Consider the following 12,947-nt stretch of genomic DNA (forward strand, 5'->3'; position numbering starts at 1 on the left):
ACACACACACACACACACACACACACACACACACACACACACACACATACACTCACACACAGACACACACAAACTAGCTGTGTGGCCTTGGGCAAGTCACTCAACCCCAGTTGCTCTCCAAAAAAGGCAAAATAAACTTTAAAAAAAATTTAACTGATTATTGGGGGTCATCATCAATGGGCTACAAATAGCAATGCTGTTGTCATTTGTTATTTTGGTCTATACTCTTTGTGACTCCATTTGGGATTTTCTTGGCAAAGATACTAGAGTGACTTGCTATTTCCTTCTCCAGCTCATTTTACAAATGAGGAAAATGAGGTAAATAGGGTTAAGTGACTTGCCCAGAATGAAACAGGTAGTGTCTGAAGCCACGTCTGAACTCAAGAAAAGGCACTGTGCCATCTAGCTGCCCTCAGAAATAGCAAAGGAAGAAGAATTATATCACTCTGTTCTCCAGACTTTATAAAAAGAGGACAATAGAAATAGCTTCTAATGAAGAAAGATCTGTGCCATTCTGAAGTGAAAGCCAAATTTTAGTTAAAGCAAAAAGGTGGCAGGAATATTAAAAGAAAAGTTCAGGGACAACAGAAAATTTGCTAATAATAAAAGAGGTGATCTAAAGGACAGAGTAGAATAACCTAGAATAAGAACAAAGCAAAACAGAATGAATCTATGAATTAGAGATGAACTGAATATGATTGAAATTTCAGGAGGAAATAGTAGGCACATCAAAATAGATTCCAATAAGTATAATGGGAGGCAGATGGTATGGCATGCTGGAAGGGAAGGGGTAACTGCTCAGTCAACAGAAATTAAACACTAAGAACCTAAAAGTTCCAAAGTTCTAAAGAGGATACAGAATGCTAGTCTCTTGGAGCATGCCTCCAGTCCACCCCAGGTTTGTGACAATAATGAAAGGAACCCAGAACTTAGAACCAGAAGACCAGAGCTCAAATGCCAAATCTGATACTTAATCTGGGCCTCTGGACAAGTCACTCTACTTCTCTAAGGCACAATGCTCTTACAGATATTCTACTTTTATTCAAATAATTTTTAAAATGCACAGACTTATAGGAATTTTTATTATAAGATTCTTTTCAGAATTTTTAACACCTAAGTACCTAGTAGCAGCACATGCAAACATAAATTTTAAATACATGTATATATACATACAAGATAACCACATATAATACATATAAAAGATGAAATATTGTATAACATTCTGTGTGGAATAAAAATGTAGTTGCTTCTCTCTGGATCCTAAAAAGGACATGTTTTCTGCCCTTGCTAAGACAAAAAAAGAAACATCCTTCTCAAAAATTCCTTCTGTGCACTGTCTCACCCCGGCGATATGTTCTCTATATATGTCTCCACTCCATCTAATGGAGTCCTACATCATCAGTTTCCTTACTAAGCCTGCAGACATGGTGCTGATTTTTAATTTAGACAACACTGTGTCACTGCTGGATCCCAACGTCCCAAAGTGACAACTACCAGTGCATTGCAATGCATTCTGTAGCCTTCCTGAGCTAGATACTGACAGTAGTAGAGCCTCTCCAAGTCCTTCAAAGTTATCCTCACTTCCGTAGTTTCCGGCTCTCTCTAGTAGTTAATTTTATTTAACACGAAGCCATGTTTTGGGGTATGAGGACCAGAATGGCATGTAGGTATGTTTCATTTAGTGCCCTCCACCAACACAAACAACAGTGCTTATCACTGTGGATAAAATGACAATCTACAAGCCAGATAAAAGATCTTTTTCCCATAAAAAAGCTAGAAGTCAAGAGTCATGGAGGTAACTGAATACACTTTACCCTGATCAGGTTTGCAAATCTGCTGTTGTTTATAAAATGTCTAAGTGTCTGTTTTAAACTCTCCACTCTTGGAATCAAAGGTCTATCATTTAGCCATGGGGACAGGACATTGTTATTTATCCTCCATTCAGATGAAATTTTTATAGACAGTAGCCAGGAGGCTACCAGTAGTCAGGACCAAATGTTTGATCCTGCTGCACTCTACTCCAAATTCACCTTCTATAGAGCCATTCAGATAGACAGCAAAGTCTTCTGGGTGAGAGTCAGGCTTGATTCTATTCCTCACCATGTCACCAAGGAAATGATGGGAAAGCCAACCTAGATCAACTGAAGCCAGGAGTCTCACCCCATGAACCACCTGTCCAATGTCTACTACTATGACTATAGGCAGTAGATTTACTCCCCCACCTACCCATTTTATAGGGGAAATATAGGAGTGAGATACTGGCTCTTTGGGAGAGGTACAGCTGTCTGAGAGACTAAGGGCACTCTTGGGAACCACACCATTCTTAAGATGGAACAAAATAAAGAACAGAATAAAAGTATTTACTGCATCTACTTTCTGCCAGGTGTCAATTTCAACCTATCCACATATGAAATCCAAATCTGTGATCATATTATCACATCGCTGTAATAATTTGTGGTGTAGAACCCCACAGGGATTCCAAGGTAAAGGTAATTATTTTCCTTCAACATGACTGAAATCTCCTAATCTTGAACTTGAAATTAGGTGGGAGCACATTTTTTTCAACCATCAATTAACAAGGAGGCATATTTTGCCCCATTAAAATGTAATCCTGCCCATCTGGTAACCTAACTCACATTATTCAATACTTTTACTAAGAGAGTCCAGGTTGTCAACCACTATGGTTAAATCACCTATGCAGGTTAGGATGATAACTTTCCTGCCATACAATTTAAAGACTAGTACCAGGGCAGCTAGGTGGTGCAGTGAATAGAGCACTGGCCCTGGAGTCAAGAGGACCTGAGTTCAAATCCAGGCCTCAGACACTTAACTTACTAGCTGTGTGACCTTGGACAAGTCACTTAACCCAAACTGCCCTCCAAAAAATAAAATAAAATAAATACTAGCCCCATCTTTCTAAGGGCATGATTATTAGTTTCAGGATTAGGTTAAAAACTATGGAGTTTAGAGGACAACCCTGCCTTACTCCTGCCTGAATGGAAATGACTGATGTAAGGCTACCCCTAGAAGGAAAAGAAGACATACTATCCCAATAGTCTTTGTATAGTGCTAAGAGCCACTTTATGCAAACCAGTTTAACTCAGTGCCAGCAAGGCATATGACACCGAGGCAAATGGAATGGCCAGATCAAGCCAATAAAGGGCCAAGACAATACAATAAAGGATCGATTTCAAAAGTAAGTGAATTTAAGTTTGCAAACATTTAGAAAATTGCTGGAAATATGTATCCACTTATTTTTCACTCTTCAGTTTAAACCACTATAGGTAAGAGAAAGATAGTATTAAATGAAAATACATTTTCGATCCTTATAATACTCTACCATAATTTTTAGCAATAGCTTAAGTCTATAACTAAGGAGGACATAAATACATAAACAAGGCCCCTTTTTTTTTCAGATCAACTCAATGAAGGGTGTTTAACTGAAACATCAAAGATGCTTGAGCTAGGGGTAAGCAACCTCAATTCTGAGTAATGAAGGCCCAACAGACTCCACTGGCTTACTGACAACCTCATCCAACAGCTTGTACCAATTCACAGCATTCATTAACATTTCCAATGAAACTGCAAACCAACATTTGCTGATTTTGTTTCAAATGATGCATGGCAGAATATTCTGTAATTATAGCACAGTGGTATGCAACAAAATGAAGGGGTTTTGCTAAATGTAGTCCTAAAGTATCCATAAATAACTAAATTTAGTAGTTTGACAGATCAAAGACTTCTAAGTAAACTTTTATGAGAATACATGTTTTTTTTTTCACTTTTTTACTTTTTTTTTCTATCTTCAATAGCCTCCAAAAGTAAACAAACCAAAAGGGAAGTCTGATAGAGATAATCCAAACTAAAAAAAAAATCTATTACATGTAATAATCATCTCCAATCCATGTTGCACATTACTACCTAACTAATCTTAACTAAAAAAACATTTTCATCATTACTTTCCTGCTCAAGAGTGTTCAATGGCTACCTAATATCTATCCTATTGAAGATAAATTTCTCCTCTATGCTTTCAAAGCTCTCAATAATCTGGTGCCATCTTCAAGCACAGCACCTGGAGTCAGGAAGACCTGGGTTGAGATTCCATTTCAAACGCTTACTACCTGTGTGAGCCTGGGTAAATCTTAATCTCTTTGAACCTAAAGTTTCTGATCTGTAAAATATGGATAAATTCATCCACCTCACTGAGTTGTTGTGAAGATCAAATTGCATAATATATATATAAATCTCTCTGAAACCTTTAAAGCAGTACCAGCTTTTATGATGATGAAGTTGGCTAACAGTGATCACCACTTCCCTTTTAATGTGTTCATAAAGCAAATTTTTAATAATCTCTTCTAGTGTTTTTCCAAGAATTTTTATCAAGTTTACTGGCCTATTTGAAGAATCTAATTTCTTTCCTTTAAAAAAAAAAAATGAGACTATCTCCACTTTTATGGTACATATCTTTTTTTTAATCTTTTCTTAATTTTTTCTCATAATTTCTTAATGATTCCTCAGAGATCACCAAAGTATTGTGGTCATCTGATTCATAAATTTTCATCAAAACTTAAGAGATATCATTTGACTCAGCCAACTTCCAAACTTGAGAGCAAAAAGATGCTCCTCCGGCACTTTTCACTTATTTGTGCTTTGAAAATAACCAGTGAACCACTTTTTTCTTCTATAATAAGCAATCTGAGGAATATTCTCTTGGTAGAAAAGAGATGTAAAATGGGTATAGAGTATTTCCATCTTCTTTTTTTTTTTTGCTTTTTTTTTGGAGGGGGAAGGGCAGGGAAATTGGGGTTAAGTGACTTGCCCAAGGTCACACAGCTAGTGTTAAGTGTTTAAGGCTGGATTTGAACTCAGGTCCTCCTGACTCCAGGCCAGTGCTCTATTCACTGTGCCACCTACCTGCCCCCTATATTTCCATCTTCTTCGTGGTTGTCCTATACAGGCCAAGCAGGAGTCCCATTCCTTTCTTGTTCCTTCTCTTGCCTCCAACATAACTAAAAAGGGACTTTTTATTATCACTAAGATTTATTGCAAGCCTCAGGCCATACTGAGCTTAGCTTTCCTGACCATTCTAAAAGAATTATATCTGACTTGTTTTCTTCTGATCTTTTTGAACTTCATTTCTGATTATGTTTTAAATATCCTGTAATTTTACAGTGCTTTACAATGCATAAAACTGATTCAAAAATGTTCCCTAGGATAGCAATCTAGCACTAGGAACAAGCATTTTCAAGTCCATCAATCAAACCACACACAATCTTAATTATAGGTAAAATAAGCAATGCTACTTTAATTACACATAATTAGGCAGTAACAACTAACAGTAGGATATTTCAGTCTACTGACTATGAAAATGTTCTACTAAGGTGCACATATGAATAGTTAACAGTTCTCTTGATTTTTAAGATCAACTCAATGAAGAGTTTAACTGCAACATCAAAGATGCTTGGTTAAAGATAACCAACTTAAATTCTGAGCAATGACAACTTAGTTTCACATTTTATATTATGGAAAGCTATTGGATTATAGAGGTTTTAGATCTCCAAAATATTAAATTATTTTCTTTGTAGAGTATGGTATAGTAGAAGGAGCATGGAACTCGGAATCCAAAGACAAAAGGATGAGTTCTGTTGGAGGGAAAAGGAGCAAGGGCTACTTCAAGAAGTCATTTAACTTCTCTGGGATTTTGTTCCTGATCTGTAAAATAGAGACTGGTTGAGATAAAGGGTTCTTTTTTGTTTCATAGAACCCTTTGGTAGTCTGGTGAAACCACAGATCCCTTCTCAGAATATTTTTTTTTTATAATTAGCAATTGAAGGAAATAGTAAATATCAGTTAGATGTTGGTGAGAATAAAGATGTAATTTTTTTCCCATCCAAGTTCACCAATGCCCGCTGCACACACCCCCACTCCCATCAATGAAATCTATTCACGGACCTCTGGTTAAGAAGCCCTGGACTAAATGATCTCTGAGGTGTCAAATGATCCTATCATCCATTTTCTCATCTGACAATAGTTCTAATTCTACCAAAGGATCTACTTGGCACTATTCTGAAACCAAAAAATCATTCAAGAATTAATTAATTATGGGGACGGCTGGGTGGCGAGATGAAAAGAACACCAGCCCTGGAGTCAGGAGGACCTGAGTTCAAATCTGACCTCACACTTAACACTTACTAGCCATGTGACCCTGGGCAAGTCACTTGATCCAATTGCCCTGCCCTCCCCCCTCCAAAAAGAAAAAAATTTTAATTAATTAGTAACAAACAGAAATAATTGATGCAAAGGGTATCGGTGGAAATCAAAAAAGTGTAGATAAAAACTAAGATGATGACAGCTAAGGAACATGGGTGGTATAGCTCACTCAAGTGTGACAAGAACTAGTTTTCCAGGCCTCTTCTTAACCACACTGGCCCACACCTGAACCACACATACCACTTAAAATGGCAGGTGATGGCTTTTTCAGGGTAAAATGACTTTAATTACTGGTCCATCAAGTTCTATTATTCATTTTTATATGTTGTATCCATTTAGCTTTTGAGGATGTCAGTCCAAATTGCCTGCCTGCCCCATTCACAGGTTCTCTCTTCAAATACCTGACATGAAAGCATTTGATTTTACTATTTCAGGCTGTCAGAAACAACTTAAGTTACCTAAACAAAAATGATGTAAAAGTGTATGTCATTGAACTACATTGAATGCACTTTTTTAAACAAGTTTTTTTAAAAAAATAAAACTGATTATTTTGCATATGTTAAGTAAAATCTATTATTTTAAATGCCTTGAATTGGAAGGAAAATAAGACAGCATTAAATTGGTGAAAATGTTAAAAATAGAAATTTCATGGCACAGGATGGAAACTTGCTTCTTAAAATAACTTTTTAAATGACAGAACACTCTTCAGGTCTCGAAAGATGTAGTAAATGGTTGGACACTAGTTATATTTGCAGCTATTTGTCATCAAATAAATGATGTTACTACATTACTTTCATTCTATAAAAATCAGCATTTCCACCAAAATGGCATATGTAATTGTATAAAAACGTATTATACATATGTAAGAATACACCACTGATTGTTCTTTTGGTGTAAAAATATCTAGAATAATAAACACAAAAGTTACCTATGGGGATTATAGCAAAACTGTTGCCATCACTGTACCTGTGTTGTGCCACTTTAAAACTCATTGTTTGTTACATTCTTCAATAACTGAATGATGCAGTAGTATGCTGTTCATAAGGTACAGCACATCAATGATCATGCTTAAAGATACAAACCAGAAAATTTTTACATTAGTTAATGGAATGTACAAGGGATAGGTGGGTGGCACAGAGGATAGAGCACTGGGCCTGGAGTCCAGAAAAACTGAGTTCAAATCTCACCTAAGATACTTACTAGTTGTGTGATGCTGGGCAAGTCACTTAACCTTTCTGCCTTAGTTTCCTCAACTGTAAAATGGGATATAATAAATAATAGCACCTACCTCAAAGGGTTGTTGTAAGGATCAAATGAGATGATATTTGTAAAGCACTTAGAACAGTGCCTGACACATAGTAGGCACCATATAAATGCTATCTCCCTTCCCTTACCCTTCTACAATCCAATGAACTTTCTATTATATACACCATGCTGCCTCCAGAGCGCTGCTGGATTGATATTATATTTCTTCTTCTGAAATGTCACATTTGTATAAGCTACACAGATAGGGTGTGTCAAAGTGGTCAATAAAACAAAATAGCAACATATGTCACTGTCACTTACTAAAAGGTTGAGCATCAAAGCATACAGAACTGGTTTGATTTCTGTTCATAACCTCTTTCTGAAAATAGCACTGACTTCTGTCAACTAACCTGTAATTCATTTTGAAGGGTTGATCACTCTGAGGTCTTAGTAGTTATCAGTAACATTCAGAGTCAAAGCAAATACAGAAGCTGAATATGGTACTGCTAAGGAAAACACTATAGAAAGACACTCTGTCAGTGCCAGAAAGACTAACTAAAGCAAAACACAGACTTGGCAAACCAACCTAACAATTGTTGAACATTATTCTGATCATGAGTCATAAGCACATACATACATCAGCATATGGAAGATGATCACTGTCAACACTTTGCATTTGCTATCAAAGCACAAATTAACATGTTGAAGTACATCCACTAAGAATTCAAGAGATTTTTGTTATTGTCGTTCCATTGTTTTTCAGTCATGCCCAACTCTTCGTGACCCCATTTGAAGTTTTCTTGGCAAAGATACTGGAATGGTTTGCCATTTCCTTCTCCAGCTCATTTTACAGATGAGGAACTGAGGCAAACAGGGTTAAGTGACTTGCCTAGGGTCACACAGCTAGTGTCTGAGACCAGATGTGAACTCAGGAAGATGAGTCTTTCTGACCCCAGGCCTAGCACTCTATCCACCGCACCACCTGCCTGCTGTAATTAAATAGACAGGTCCTTTTAAAACACTGCTTTGATCAGATTACTTAAAATCTCAAATAGCACTTGAATCTTTAATAATCTTCAATAGCTCAAAAATATTCACTAGCTCTCCACTTCCTAAAGGATAAAAAAATCAAAATCTTTTAGACTGCCCTTCAAAGATATCTATAACCCCAACCAACTTTTCCAACTTCATGCTTCACCATTCTTCAGGACAGAGGCCCTCTGCTACACGTATTCAGTATGAAATATTTGTCCTCAATTGTTGACCACGTGTAAGGAACTGCATCTTAGCAAAACTGGTCTATTCATTCCCTCAAATAAACTTTGCGCATTCCCACTTCCACACTACTAGCTCAGGATATTTTATCAACCTAGAATATTCTCCCTCCTTTATTTCTGCCACCTGAAATACTCTCTTTTCAGGCCCGGCTTCAAGTCCACTGCCTCTGCTTCCTGACCACTTTATCCAGTAATGCTCTTCCAAATCCCTATAGTATCTATTGTCTAGACCAGTACTCTCCAAAGTAGGGCCCAGGGTCTCCCTGGAAAGGTGGGGCTTGACCCCAAAAGGTAGATGATCACCTAATCAGAAGTTGGGAAGACAGGTTTCAGAATTTATCTCCAACAAACCATACCTACCCGTGTCCCCCAACATTCTCACCCTCTCCACCTCCAAGTTCTCCACCTCCCCCCTTTTGCACCAAGCACTGGTCTATAATCTAACCACTGAGTACCCACAGTAGAGCTCCAGAGATGCCACTGGAAAATTTTCCCACCAGCATATCCATCTCCTATCCCTCAGATCACCTTGTAGCTACAGCAGGCACCCCTCAGAAGGCAAACTCTGGCTTGAGGCAGTGTCCAGTACGTAAGAGCTCTGCCTCTCACAGTATAAGCAGACATGGATAGGATGCAATATTCATAGCAGATCTTGTTACCTTATTGTTCCCCCAAAACTTGCCCTTCTCCAAAATTTCCCTATTTATATTTAGAGCACCACCACCCTTCTAATCACCCAGACTCATAACTTTGATGTCATCTTTGCCTTCTCACTTTCCCTCACCCCATAAATCCAATCACTTGTCCAATATTACTGTTTCTATCCCCACAATGTCTCTTATATCTGCCCCTTATCTACTTATATTGCCGCCACTTCATTACATCTCACCTGGACTACTGCATTAGCCTCCTAAATTGTCTCCTTGCCTCAAGTAATAACTTTCTCCAAAACTTCCATCCAGGTACCAGTGATTTTCCTATAGCACAAGTCTGACTAGACTACTCCCCTATTCAATAAACTCGAGTGGTTCCACATTGATCAAATACTATTTCATCTCTAGCTCATCCTTTTTAAATTTCTATTTTGTATGTTTTATAAGGTACATTATTATTATGGTAGCACATACATATAATTTATAAATAAGTTATACATATACATATTGGGGGGAGGTACTCAAAATCTTTTTTATTAAGAAAGGAGTGCAATCAAAAAGGTTTAGGGCCCACTGGTTTAGACCACTAGCTCACAATCATTCCAAGTAAGAGGCCGCTCTTTAAGATGTTAAAAAAAAATGTACTGGTTTTCACATGATAATAATTATACAAGTACTGTCTGTTGATTGAGGAAATATATGATGACAAAAAGCTACTATGAATTCTGTAACACTTAAATGAAGTTATGTGTTATTAATCACAACAGCACTTACATAAAACAGCAATACATATTGTTAAAGGAATTATTTATTCAGTCCACATAAGGTGCATTTGCTCACTTACTGTACTAAGTCATATTGCATATTTTGCTGGAGCTGAAGATCAAAATTACAATGCTTGAAACATATAGAGATCTGTGAACTCTGCATTAATTCCACAACACCCTTCTCCAGTCCTACCCCCACCACACAACCTGAGCTTAAAGGCTGGGAATTATTCATCTAGAGCATATATTGTCAATTAATAATATAAGTTCTTATATGGTATTTTAAATGTTATTTATCTCATATATAAGAACTTAACTTTTTATATGTTTTATGTCTTTATTTCCAAAGTAGACTGCAAAAGGCTTGATTGCAGAGGTTTTCACTAACAAGTATTCCTGCTGACACTTAATAAAATGTAGCTGTCAAAAGTAGGTACTCTTGGCTCAAAAGAAATATGAGAAGCCATTCCCACTTCACCCTTTACGCAGAAGTGGGAGGGTCAGAAGTATTGCACACTGTACATACTTTTAGACTCTTTTGTTGTATCTACTAGTTATGCTGATTTTTTTTCCTTTTTTCTTTTTTTGTCTTTAAAAATATTTATTATATAAGATGGCTCTCTGGAAGGGATAATGAGGGCAACTATGTTGAAGCTTAAAACTTTAATAAAAAAAATTTGTTTTAAAAAAAAGTGGCCACTAAATTGGACTAACTGACAAATCTAAGTCATAATCTTTGATGGCAATGCAGAATACTGTTAAAATATAAATATCGGGGTGGAGCCAAGATGGTGGAGTGGAAAGAGGACCTCCACGCCGCTCCAGCTTCCACCTTCCCCAATCCATGTAAAATGGGGACTCTGAACAAACTTTGGGGAAGCTAACCTCCCGCTGAGGACAGCCCAGCAGGCCAGCAGGAAATCAGCCAGCGCAGCACTCTGGGAGCAGAGCCCAGGTCCCCGTGAGCTGGAGGTTTTAGCCCCAGGGTAGGCCTGACCAGCTACTGGCTGGAGGGACTTCAGATCACCAGCAGCTGTGGCCATTTCCAGATTTATCAACAAATAGATGCGAAGGACAAAGTGAGAGGTCACTGCAGTATGGATTTTGGGACCAGTAGTTGGGAGTGCTGGGCTTTTGCCCCCAGGGCGAGAAGCCGCTGAGAAGCCAGCACAGCCAGCCAGTGCCACTTGGCAGCTTCAGCTCCTGGCCTGCAGAGTGTAGAGGGACCAAGCACCAGTCTGAGGAATAATCACTCTTGCTTTAACCTTCTGGGATCTGGATTGTGGTCTAGGGTGGAGGTCTTGGGGTGTGTGTCTAGCTTGCCAGAGTGTGCGGAGGCCTCAGAGAGGGCACCCAACTAATACCTCCAGCAGCTGAGAAAACCCCAGCATTTGGTACGAAAGCTCGCCTGTCTGGTAGCAGAGTCCTACTGTGGCAAAAAGCCCAGGGGTCAAGTGACTGAGGAGAGACATGACCAGGCAAAGGAAACAAAGGAGACAGAAGATTCCAATATTAGACTCCTATTTGGGGGCCAAAAAGGAGCAAAGCATGGAACAGGAGGAAGACTGTGAAGTCAGAACTCCTGCACCAAAAGCTTCAAAGGAAAATATGAGCTGGTTATAGGCCATAGAGGAACTTAAGAAGCAGATAAGAGAAATGGAGGAAAAATTGGGAAGAGAAATGAGAACAATGCAAGAAAATTATGAAATGAGAGTCAACAGGCTGACTGAGGAAAATCACACCTTAAAAAACAGACTAACTCAAATGGCACAAGAGGCTCAAAAAGGCAATGAGGAGAAGAATGCCTTAAAAAGCCGAATTTGCCAGATGGAAAAAGAATCTCAAAAGCTCACTGAGGAGAATCATTCCTTCAGAATTAGATTGGAGCAAATGGAAGCTAATGACTTTATGAGAAATCAAGATGCTGTGAAACAGATCCAAATACATGAAAGAATAGAAGGCAACATGAAATATCTCATGGGAAAAACCACTGACCTGGAAAATAGATCCAGGAGAGATAATTTAAAAATTATTGGACTACCTGAAAGCCATGATCAAAGAAAGAACCTAGAAATCATCCTCCAAGAAATTCTCAAGGAAAATTGCCCTGATGTTTTAGAACCAGAGGGCAAAATAGAGGTTGAAAGAATCTACCAATCACCTCCTGAAAAAGATCCCAAAAAGAAAACTCCTAGGAATATTATAGCCAGGTTCCAGAATTCCCAGATCAAGGAGAGAATATTACAAGCAGCCAGGAAGAAACAATTTGAATATTGTGGAAACACAATCAGGATAACTCAGGATCTGGCAGCTTCTACACTATGGGATCTAAGGGCCTGGAATATGATATTCCAGAAGGCAAAGGAGCTGGAATTAAAACCAAGAATCACCTACCCAGCAAAACTGAGTATGATGTTTCAGGGGAAAATATGGTCATTCAGTGGAATAGAGGACTTTCAAGCATTCTTGATGAAAAAACCAGAGTTAAATAGAAAATTTGACATTCAGATACAAGAAGCAAAAGAAGGTAAACAGGGAAAAGTAATCATAAGCCACTTATCACAGTTGAACTATTAACATTCCTACATGGAAAAACGATCATTGTAACTGATGAAACTTTTCTCAGTATGAAAATAGTTGAAGGGAATAGAAATATATATATATGTCTATATATGAAGGTATATGGGTATATGAATACATATGGAAATGTGTGTATATATATTTACAGGTATACATAGAGGGCACAGGACCAATTTAATAGGAAGGGATGATACTTAAGGTGAAATTAAATTAAT

At 37.9% G+C, this 12,947-nt stretch overlaps 1 protein-coding gene across 4 annotated transcripts in view; it reads right to left on the reverse strand.

The window, feature by feature from the left end:
- Positions 1-12,947, reverse strand: part of PXYLP1 (2-phosphoxylose phosphatase 1) — a 55,974-nt gene that overhangs the window by 28,660 nt on the left and 14,367 nt on the right. The gene's annotated exons all lie outside the window — the stretch shown is intronic.

This window comes from Petaurus breviceps, unplaced genomic scaffold (assembly GCF_028583685.1).
Source record: "Petaurus breviceps papuanus isolate PSGF00001 unplaced genomic scaffold, PetGlider_PUasm1.0 90556, whole genome shotgun sequence".
Lineage (NCBI taxonomy): Eukaryota > Metazoa > Chordata > Mammalia > Diprotodontia > Petauridae > Petaurus > Petaurus breviceps.